The sequence below is a fragment of the Dasypus novemcinctus genome, chromosome 12 (assembly GCF_030445035.2).
Source record: "Dasypus novemcinctus isolate mDasNov1 chromosome 12, mDasNov1.1.hap2, whole genome shotgun sequence".
Taxonomy (NCBI): Eukaryota; Metazoa; Chordata; class Mammalia; order Cingulata; family Dasypodidae; genus Dasypus; species Dasypus novemcinctus.
This window is the reverse complement of record NC_080684.1, coordinates 57516211-57525458: the sequence shown is the minus strand read 5'-3', so window position 1 is coordinate 57525458 and position 9248 is coordinate 57516211. Positions and strand designations below refer to the sequence as shown.

The 9248-nt window shown below is 37.4% G+C and overlaps 1 pseudogene; it reads left to right on the top strand.

Moving 5' to 3' along the window:
* The first annotated feature begins 7934 nt into the window (after positions 1–7934).
* On the top strand, positions 7935–8829 carry LOC101412172 (cyclin-G2 pseudogene; annotated as a pseudogene).
* Positions 8830–9248: the final 419 nt, after the last annotated feature.

The window sequence follows — 9248 nt, the reverse complement described above, 5'->3', positions numbered from 1 at the left end:
GTTTAAGCCAACCCGTTGCATACTATTTGATTTAACAGTGAGGAAACTAAAATCTCTAGTGTAGAAAATAGCCATATCCTTATGTAATCATAAATCATAAGGAACTGTGGAAGCCACTGGCAATGTGAAAGTGGTAGCTGACTGGGGAAAATGTCTGTTAGGAATTGAAGTCAGAGATTCTTCCTAAGGGATGAGGAGGAGTTAGCAAGTGAATATTATGGATGAAAATGGGAGGAGTGGGAAAGAGAAAGGCATTCTAGATGGGTTCAGTACGAGCAGACGCACAGTGGTTTGTGTGTGTGTTTATGTGTGTACATGTACATGCATATCAAGTGCATAGTTAGGGTTTTGATGGCATTTGAACAGCCCATTAGGGATGGCAGAAGTCTATAGAGATGGGGAGAAGTTCTGGATGGCCTTACAGACCATGCAAAAAGGAATTGGATTTTATGCTGAAGATGAGTGGGTTATTTAATCTCCTTTTGATAATGTTTCCCTTTGAGAATCTAATGCCAGCATCAGAACACTTCTAGGACAACGAACTGAGCATGTTCATAGATTTAAGTGGTTTCCACTCAAGATGGATCATGTTTTTACTCCAAACACTTGCAAACAACAAGCAAAACATTAAAAAAATTAACTGCTGACAATAAAAAGTTATTTCTTTTGTGCATTTAAAAATAGTTAACACCAGTAATATGGTGTGGGAAAGGATTATTAAAGATGATTAATGTGCATTTAAATCCTTGTGATTGGTTAGGGTGAAGGTAGAAAAATGATTACATTTTGTTAAAATTATAGTTAGGTCTTTATCTTAAAATTTTAATGAAATATAAATATGATATATAGCTTTGAAATCATCATAGACAAAAGGAAAAATAAAAATAGTTATCCAACAGAAGACAGGGTATAGGAAAAGAATGTAAGAAGTGTGACAAACAGAAAAGCAAAATAAGTTTGTAATTAAATCTGAATATATCAGCAGTTACAGTAAACATGATTAGGATAATCACACCACACAAGTTTTACCAGATTGGATAAAAAGAATAAAATCTTAACAATATGCTGTTGACAAAGGATACCTAGATTAAAACTGCATGAGAGTGATGAGGAAATATACACCATGCAAAAAATGACCAAAAGAAAGCGTATTAATCTAAATATCTGACAAAACAGAATATAAGGCAAAGGGATTTATAAGGATAAAATGGGAATTACTTAATGAAAATACCAAGAAGAAGATAAAAAAGAAGGAAATAAGAAAGAGGATGTGCTGATGGATGAGTAAGTAGCTTGGGACAAGATGGGGCCAAAAGTGAAAATGGGTGAGCTTAAATAAGATTCAGTAGGTGCAAGAGCTTGGGGGGATGGTTGTGGATTGTTTGCAGTCCCCTCCAACCTGTCATTAGAAATGGATCACATTTATTTTATTTCCAGTTGCTATTAGCCAGGCACCTATTCAAAAATAGTAATTTCACCTGGAAGTTTTCCCAGTTGATTCCTGGGAGTTTCAAGGTGGTATTTCACATGTTCCCAGACCCATTTTACCAGCTGCATTAACTTGTAATGGTCTGGCTGCCAAGGGATCAGGACCTAATATTAGTATCCAATTAGCTATCCATTCTCTGGACCATATGGATTTGCTGAAAGCATAAACAAAAACTGCAACTATACAAAAAGCGAGAGGAGACTGAGTGTTCTACAAATGGTTACCGCAAAACCCACAACTTCACTAACAAAAACAGCAACAACAAAACTCCAGGAAATAAAAAAAAGATTACTGCACTTTTTTTTCAAGGAGGTACCAGAGATCAAAGCAGTGACCTGGCACATGGGAAGCAGGCGCTCAACCACCTGAGCTACATCCACTCCCACTGCACTTAATTTGACAGAACTACTAGATACGTCAGTCAAAATGGTTCCTGCCATAGAGGCTCAGGAGGCTTTCCTCTTCTACATTCTCACCCCCTTCTTGCCCTTTTTGTAGCATTGCCAGTGGTCTAGACTCCTCTCTGAGGCATGCTGGTGAGTGCATATTGAGGTGGCAAATAAATTGTTAGGCCAGATTTATGTTTGGGGGGAAACTGAAAACTTATTACTTAAAATGACTCCTAGATACTTACTCATTAAACAGCACAAGGATGAGATAGAATCTCTCCTATAATTGTTAACAAGCATAATGTGGGACTAAAGTCAGGTATTGACCAGAATTCAGGCATAAGGTTAAGTCCAGGTTGGTTTCTGTATTTGTAACTTTTTTTAAAAATCCCAGTTAGGATGGAAATTAAGAATAGCAAGGATTTATGGCATTTGATGGGATCAGTATAACCTTATTCTTGACTTTTCATTAACTTGTTTTCCCAGTTTTCCTCAAAAATTTTCCATTATCTCCTTAGTCATTTTTTTTATTAGATAAGATGGTTGCTATCCTAGGTATTTAAAATGGCAAATGTTAAACATGTCTGTGTCTGTGTGCTCTAAGCATTTGAAAAAGATTTTGAGAACAATTATATGCCAACCCTTTCTTATCACACACAGTAAAAAATACAAACAGTGAACCCTATTGTAAATGATGGACTATAGCATCATTATAAAAATGTCTGTCATGGGAATCCTGTATTTTATGTATGATTTTTCTGTAAACCTACAACTTCTCTAATAACAAAATTTCTATGGAAAAATCAAATTGCATTCATGTAGAATCTCCAAAATAACAACTTAAATATAACTTAAGGCTTGTTAAAATAATAATATGATAGGCAACTTGAATGTTGGCTAAAATTCAGAGTTCTCATAATCTGTCTTGGTCAGTATGTAGGCTCTAAAATTTTGACAAACAATATTTAAAATCACATATGCATTGCAAATATTTTGAATAACGTTAATATGTACTTTAAAGATAACATCAGATATATGTTATTTATATTCTCAGCTTGATCAATTAACAGTGTCAATGTTAAAAAAAAGACTCAATTCATATCGGCTTGGACACCACTATGGGTAGAACCATTCTATACAGCTTGACTTTCTTATTCATTTTAACCTGGCCTCAGATTATTGAAAGCATGTAGCTTTCCTGAAAAAGAAAATGTCCCAAATCCAACTTCAGGATCTACCAATCAGTATCCCCTGGGGAGGCCTTCGTCAATTTTTGTCGAGAATGTAATGGATTGAACCCTGGTTTAGGAATTGCACCATTTTATCATTACTACTGTTGATACACAAAGTGACTCTAGAGAGATCACTTAAGTTATTTCAGTGACTGATGATAATGAATTAATCCTAATTTCAGTAGGGTTCATTTTTATGTAGGTCAAATAAAAGAGCATCTCAATTAAAAAAAAATTAATCACTAGTTTCCCCCCTAGATTCTATATATCCATTCAATCATTTAAAAAATATTTTGAGTTTCTGCTATGTGTTAATTACCCTTCTAAGGGCAAGAGGTAACAGTAGTTCTGACAGATTGTGTTTCCAAAAATACTGCAGCAATATATCTCATCCATAAACACCTCTATAATATGGTCTTGGGACTCTCTCATTAAGAGAGTGCCTATTCTTTTTTATCCTGTTGAATCTGAGCAAGTTCCTGACTACTTTATCCAATAAGATATGGCAGAAGAGACACTGTTGCAGTACCTGGGTGTGATAGTTAAGGACATATGTCAAGTTGGCAAGGTTATGGCATCCAGTTGTTTAGTCCAGCAATCTCTCACTGACTGTTACTGTGAAGATATTTCATGGGTTCAAATTGTCAGTAGATTGCCTCTATGATTGATTACATCTGCTATCAACAAAGGAGATTTTCTTTGGCAATGAAAGAAGTCTCATCCAATCAACTGAAGGTCTGAAAGGGAGAAATGATGATTTAAGCAGTCAGGAAGAAGTATTTCTATCTCTACTTCAGCCAGGTAGATACTCCTGGGATTTTATTAAAACCTTTATTGGCATCCAAGGCTTGCGGCCTGCCCGATGGAATTTGGATGTGCTAATTCCACAGTTGCAAGAGCCAATTCCTATAATAAATCTCATGGTATTTATATTATATATCTATATATCTTGTTGGTTCTGTTTCCCTGGAGAAATCTGAATAATACACTGGGGAAACACTTAACTTGTCAAATACTTCCTTTCGGAAGTTGGCTACCACGTAAGACATACAACTATCTTGAAACCACCATACTATGAGAAGCCAAACCACATGGAGAGATCCTGAGTGAGGAGAAATCATAGGGAGGGAGGGAGCCTAATGAGCATCGAGGTGCTGGACATGTGAGTGTAGAAGCCATTCTGAAAGTAAGTACCCCCTGCTCCAGCGGTCACCACCCATCCAAGCCTTCCCAATATCATTACCCCCAACATCATGAACAAAATAAATAGTTGTTTTAAGATACTATGATTTGGGAAAATTTATTATGCAGCATTAGATAATTAGAACAGCAGTGAACAAAACAGGCAATACACTCCTGTTTTGGAACTTATATTATTTTGGAGAAACAGATGATAAAAAGATAAATAATAATATTATATTAAATAGTGTTAACTGTTAAGAAGAAAAATAAAGTAGGAAAGGGATATGACATGTTGCATGAAAAATTGAAATTTTATGTAAACAGAGTGCTCCTCCTTAAGAAGATGACTTTTGCAAAAAGATCTAAAGGAAGTAAGAAAGCTAGTTATGTGGCTATCTGGGGGGGGGGACACGGGGGGTATAATTTCAGGCAAAACGAAGATAAATGGAAATGACCTGAAAGAAGTGTGTCTGAAATGTTACTAGACTAGTTAGCAAAATAGCTAGGCCAGAGAGGAAGAGGGGAGAATTTAAGGAAGTGAGGCCAGAAAGGGAATGGTGACTCAGATTTTTATAGGTCAAAGCAAGGACTTTGGATTTTATCCTGAGTGGAAGTGGAACTGTTGGGCATTCTGAGCAGAGATGTGACATGCCTTGATATGATTTAATAGTATCACTCTGCCTGGTGCAGGCTGATCTAGGATAGTGTCACTAGACTAGGATGATAATTGCAAGGGTGGTCAAATTCTGATTATACTTTGAACTTAGAGCCAAAAGAGTATTTTTATGCTACATTTGATATATGGCATTACCTATCACCCCCAGAACATACGTTTTTACTTAGTTTTAATTACTGTTTTTATTTTTAAAGAAACTTTAGATTACATAAATGTTACATAAAAATATAGGGAATTCCCATATACTCCAAGGCCCATGCTTTTCCACATTAAAAACATCTTTCATTAGTGTGGTCATTTGTTGCAATTGATGAAAACCTATTGAACCATTACTACGACCCATGGAATGTAGTTTACATTATGGTTTACACTCAGCCCTGCACTATTTTATAGGTTTTGACAAAATGTATAATAGTCTTGTATCCATTATTGCAATGTCATGCAGAACAATTCCAATGTTCCAAAAATGTCCCCATGTTACACCTATTCTTCCCTCTCCCTCCCCTCAGAATCCCTGGTGGCCACTGTCTTTATATCAATGTTGCAAAGTTTTCCATTGTTAGAATAATAATAAGTCTACTTTAGTTCCATTGTTCATTCCCTAATCTTGAGGATTTGGGGATGGTGATGCCCACTCTGTTCCTGATTGAGAGGAGGCTTAGATCCCATGGGGCAGATGGTTGGAACTGCCTTGATTGCAGTTGCAGACACTCTGTTCTTTGGGATGGGTGTTTTCCATCATCATCTCTTTGTTAGTTGTCCTGGATGAGTCCAATGAACTGGAGAGTAGGTGTTTCAACTCAGCCGAGATTCAGGGCTCAACTGGCACGTGAACGAACAAAGATTTAAATCTCCGGGACATATATTTAACAAGTATAGTGCTAATTGTAGGTTCAAGTAAATGGGGTGGAAGAGCCATGTGTAGGGAAAGTATAAATGAGGCTAATTCTGTTACACTGGGGAGCATAAATTCCAAAGTAAGGTCCATGGATAGGGTCCTGAATTCCTGAGCTTGTCTGCCCTGCTTACAGTGCCTAGATGCCTCTAGATACATCAGGAGCCACAGTGTTTGAGGCACTGTTTACTGTGGCAGTCAATGAGATCCTGCTGAGACAGGCGTAAGCATAACCTTTGGAATGAACTTCGTACTCACTATGCAAATTCTTAGCCAAAAAACTCATTCGTGTTTACCTTTTGGTCAGGGTCTTTGTCTGGATGGATTGCTAATTGGCACTTGGTAATAATCCCTCCATGTCAGGAAGGTCATTCCCAGGAGTCCTGTCCCATGCTGGAGTGGGAGGGTGAAGGGAGGGTGGGAGAAGGTAGTGCATGTTTACTGAGTTTGGCTTAGAAAGAGGCCACATTTCAGCAACAAGGAGACATTCAGGAGGTAATTCTTAGGGAGTATATAATACTAGACTAAGTTTCAATTTCACAAAAAAAGTTCATAAGAACAGTCATCAATATCAAAGGCTTGGCATAATGGTCTGTATTCCTTCTCTAGACACTGCCCATGTACTCATGTGATTCTTGCTGTTCTATTAGAGAATATAGCAGGACTCCCCAGGATGGCAATTCAATATTCTTTCAGTTATTGTGTGGGTCTCTACCCACTGAGACAATGCCCCATGAACACTTGAACATATTCATATGCTTTACAAGCATGCCCCAGGTGCAGCCCTCCTGACACATCCTGCCATCACCAACACCCCACACTAGTTTATTGGACTCACCCAGGACAACTAACATGGAGATGATGATGGATAATGCCAATCCCAAGGACCAGAGAGTGTCTGCAACTGCAATCAAGACAGTTCCATCCATCTGCCCCATTGGGAGGGTGATGCCCTCTCTCAGTCAGGAACAGAGTAGGCATCACCCTCCCAATATCCTCAAGATTAGTGAATGAACAATGAACTAAAGAAGACTAATTATTATTATTCTAACAATGGAAGAACTTGTATCATTGATATAAAGGCAGTGGCCACTAGAGGTTCTGAGGGGAGAGAGAGGGAAGGATAAGTATAACATAGGGGCATTTTTGGGACATTGGAATTGTCCTGCATGACAGTGCAATGATGAATACAAGGTTATTATACATTTTGTCAAAACCTATAAAATAGTGCGGGACAGAGTGTAAACTGTAATGTAGACTATATTCCATGGTTGCTAACAATGTTTCAATATGTGTTCATCAATTATAACATATGTACCACACTAATGAAAGATGTTGTTAATGTTGGAAAGTCTGGGAGGGAGTGTCGTAGGGCATGGGAAATCCCCTATATTTTTGATGTAACATTTATGTAATCTAAAGCTTCTTTAAAAATAAAAAAAATAAAAATGAGCTAAAAACAAATAAAAAATAATATGGATAAAATGGCAATCATGGAGCAGAAGAAGCAATACAAGGAATAATATAATCAAAGGATAAGCAAAGATATTCTCTCTATGAAACAAAATCTGGGTTCATTGAAAAAAGAAAAGCCAGAGAACAAGAAAGTACTTTTGGAAATTAGAAATATGACAAACAGGAAGAGTTCTGCTTCAACCTCTGTTGGTGACCTGGCATATTCTTAGAGGTACAGGGAGACAAGGGGTCTGCAGGGGCAGATGCTGCCAACAGATGGGTGGGAATGAGCAGTGGCATGAAGTTGGAGCTCTGAGCTGGGAAGGAGGATGTGGTGGTGGCAGAGGGTTGGATGCTGATATGGGGTGCCAGCCGAATTGGTAGTTTCCTGAACCAGGAAAGTGTCTGTGATGCCTCTTCTGTGTCCAGCCCTGTCTGAATAGTGATACCACATCTCCTTCATGGTAAAGAGTTTGTGGACATAGGTCTTGGTAGGCCTTGAAGGATTCAGCTATTCAAGCTGCTAAAATTTTACCTAGGAACAGAATTGAGATTCCAAGTACAATAAGAAGAGCTGAACTTTATGGAACTCCTCTGAGAATGATAACATTTGTGTTGAGGCGAAAGAAATTCCATCATGGAATATCTAAGAAGTTTAACCAACTTTTTTGGATCTTGCACTGAAACTTTTATCCTAGTTGCCAATATTTTGGACAGATTCTTGGCTCCTATGAAGGTGAAACCTAAAATTTGTCTTGCACTGGAGTCTGTTGTTTTACTGGCTGCCAGAATAGTTGAAGAAGAATGCAATGTTCCATCCACTTGCAAAATAATCCAGATTAGTCAATGTAAATGCACTGCTTCTGACAGAAAATGAGGGGAAAAATAATTTAAGAAAACAATTCAAAACTATGAATTGGAAGCTACTACCATTTTAAACTTTTTCTCCTATATAAAACAACTGTACTTCTTCATACTTCAGAAAGGAAAGATAATATTGAGCCTTGATAAACTGGAAGCTCAGCCAAAAGCTTGCAATTTCCTACTAGTCTTTTCAAAAGCGAAACCATCTGTATTAGCTTTGTGCTTTCTCAATCTGGAAGTAGAAACCTTGTAATTCATTAAATTATTGTAAATTCTCCTGCTTGTTAAAAGCATTCAAAAGTTTAACAAAACCAAGATCTCATACTGGAGGGAGGTAGTTTCCAAATACCTCGCTGAGTATTTTCTCTTGAATGCTGTAATTTGGATCACAGTAAGTTGGTTTGAACTGTTTCAAGTTGCAGAGTCTAGGCTTTCCTCCCTACCACCGCTCTGACAGACACCCTATTGTTCCTGAGTTGTCATCAATACCAGAGGGTGATTGTTCTGATGAAAGTGAAGTAAAAGTGGGGACTCTGAAAATATGAGTTGTGGTGAATAAAGTCCCAGCAGCTATCTATCCAAGTGATCAAAAGATATATCTTATTTTCATCTTGAAAATGGCACAGTCTCTGTGTTTTCCATCCTAGAAAGCTAGTTGTATTGTGCCAGAATTTAAAGTAGAATTCTGTTTCTAAGCAATAAATGGGGGAGTAGGTAGTTTTCTTGTCCACCCCCCATCTAGGCAGGAATAGCATAGACTGGAACACCTACTTTCTATTTATTATTCACATCAGATCTGGTCTATTTTCATATTTAATGCTAAGCCATCAAGTGGGTTAGAGCCTCCGAAGCAATTGCAAATACTCTAAACATTGGTCCTTTCTTTCTCTTTTTGAATAGAAATGATCTTTAGTTACTTGGGAGAGGAGGGAAGGGGTTGATACATTCAATTTAGTATATGTCAAGATGATTTTTAAAAGATGAATAGTGTCGCTTATCTTAAAATTTTTGAGAAGCCTTCAGACATCTTTATTTAAGCAGATCAAAGTGTGCAAATGCTTCTTTA